Source organism: Pomacea canaliculata, linkage group LG3 (assembly GCF_003073045.1).
Source record: "Pomacea canaliculata isolate SZHN2017 linkage group LG3, ASM307304v1, whole genome shotgun sequence".
Lineage (NCBI taxonomy): Eukaryota > Metazoa > Mollusca > Gastropoda > Architaenioglossa > Ampullariidae > Pomacea > Pomacea canaliculata.
In genome coordinates this window covers 19,914,367-19,917,194 of record NC_037592.1, presented here as the reverse complement: position 1 = coordinate 19,917,194, position 2,828 = coordinate 19,914,367, and positions in this window count along the sequence as shown.

Here is a 2,828-nt window from a genome sequence, read left to right as displayed (position 1 = left end):
TCACACTGGTCGCTAAACCTTTGCCATACACTATTGGTGGTGGTGGTGGTGGTGGTAGTGATGGTGGTGGTGGTGGTGGATGTGTGGTGGTGGTGTATCTAGTCACAATTCTACGATGTTTTATGTAACACATTCATTCATAAAACGATTATATTTTCATTGATACATCCTCATTCCACAAATTTTCTAGAACAGTCAGAGCCAGTCATACACCACCTTTGTATTATCTGTAAAAAAATCTATAGCGCGGCAGGCAGACACATAGACACATGAACCCATCTCTTGTGCACACACTCATTACAACCACATGTCATTAAGCTGATGCAACAATACATAATAAATAGTACTATTTTAACTTCTCACAACGAGCAAACCTTCGGCTTCTATATATGTTTGTGAAACATTTGTGAGATAGGACTTCTGTGACTCCCAGATGCTGGTGATTAGAATGTGTCTACGGTGACAGTCATACAAGACGACCGTGTCTCTCACTTTAAAGACAAAGGTAAATAGATAGAAGAGCTTTGGTACGGGAGGGCGTTGGTGTACCAGAGAGGCTGTGTGCTTTTTCCTGGGATGGGAAGTGTCCTCGCAGAGGTTTTTTTCTCTGGCATTTTCTGCGGGTGGTAGCTGGTATATCACGAGCCGATTGGGCTCCGAAGAACGCGCTGAAACGGGAGACGGCAGGTGTAAGGAAAGGCATCCTTCTCAAAGCTCAGAAGGGTACGCTTGGACTACCGACCAGCGGCCAAATTCCAAGACACCAGAACTGTGTGAATTGTCAGGCCACAGGGCAGTAAGCGACAGTGTGACGTGGTTACTGGACGTGGCGAGGTCAGCTTTGCATCGCCTCTGGCAGAAGTCAGGGAGGTGGATAAACTGTGTTGTTACAGTGAACATTCGGGACCTTGAGTTTGTTCAGGGGGTGTACTTGACTGTTTGCGGAATTTTTTTTCCCGGAAAGGGGGGGGGGAATCTCTCCTTTCAGTCGGGTTACTTTGTAGTTTTGATTTCATGCCTGTTTCGTTTTCTTTTTTTTTTTTTTTTCTTTTTTCTTTCCCGTCCTTTGAAGTTGGCGAGTCTTAGTTTGGGTAACGCCAATAAACTTGCGTGTTGTATTGTCCTCTCGTCTATGCGTTAAGTGATTGGCTTTGTTGCTCGCTTCGGGCGCGTGTGTGTGGTTGTGAGTGTGTCTGGGAGAGTGCGAGTCTTGCTGTGCCCGAATGCGATACGCGACAGAGAGAATATCAAATAAACAAAATGGATCAGTCTGTCAGCATTTGTCGGTCCTTACCCTCAGTCAATCCATCTGGGGAGTTTAGGTTTGTGTATCCGCCTGTTTGGTGTTCTAGGTCACAGAAGACACACAGAAAATAATAATGCACGGAAACACAGTGCGAATGAATTAATGGATTGTCTTACAACTAAGTATTCATGGGAGAACTTGAGGGGAGTGAATAATTGCATATGTAAATGAATTAATAAATGTATTAGTGCTAGCAGCAGTCTGTGTCTAGAAGTGAAACATCACAGCACTGCTTTTCTTAAAGTATTTAGCTTCCATGAAATGTTTCACCCGCTGTGTGCTCCACTCTACCCGAAACTCTAACGGCTACATGCTGTGCCTGACTGAAGGCTGCCTAAGGGGAAAGATTACCTCTAGCGTCGACCTGTGCGTATGCATACCTGCCCACCTGAAATTCCCCATGTTATGAGCGTTTTACCCGCCCTTTTTTTGGTCGTTTTAAAGGCTAATGCTTTGGCATATAAACTAAATTCTACAGCAAACAGTGAATACGCGTGCGTGCCTGCATCCGACAGAGTCTGAGTATTGGCGCTGATGAACAGGAATGTTATTTGAATGTAGAGAGACTGTGGTAGAGGAAGACATCCACTGAGCTAAGATATTACTGTCTGATCTTACAGCATATTAATACTTTACAAAACCTTTGAAACATTGCCTCCAGACATTTTTGGAGCAGGTTTAATAAGCACTGTGTAATAAAAGCTCTAATTTTGTCACACAGTAGGCAATCTTAGCTGTAAAACTTTACTCCTTCTTTCTTTTAAAAAAGGTGGGAAGAGGACACCACGGCAAAGAAGGTGACATGTCATAAGCCAAAACAGTATAATGCCCAGTGTCATCCATGATGATTTATTATACCGCACGCTCACTGCCATTTCTTTTAGCAAATAATCAGCATATCCTTTCAAAGGAACCTGCAGTCATTAAACAGACATGTTAATGTCGCGGTTATTGTTTACATACAACAGTTCTTACAAAGTCCTGTTATTGTGCGTTCAATTTTCATAATTCATTTAAGCCTTCAAACATATCTCCTGCGAATCTGAGACACATTAAAAATATATAAATGTGTACAATGTGAATATGTATGTTTAATGTGTAAAAATATTCCACGTGTAACTGCCAATACTCATACCAAAGAAGCATTCTGCAGGAAACCCTATGAGCAGCTTAAGCTTGTTCACAGGGCCGAGATATAGTATCATATGTTAACTTTATTGCTATTATATTATAGGGGCATCTTCTTGGATGCATCTTCTAGGTTCACCGGAATTTCTCTTTTTTTTGAATTTCATTACTGTTTTGTCGCTAACCTCTAACGAATTATACCCCGAGGGTCACATGTCTGACTTATAGAAATACAATTGTGTGTACCCTGCAGCTGAATTTTAATCACTTGCAGATTTTGCTGAGATTTATAGAATAGGGAAAACTGTTTACTTAAAGATAAGTATACAGTCGAGTGTGAAATGGTACGTACAGTTTTTATTGCATCACACCAGACAGTTTATGTATGTGGGCA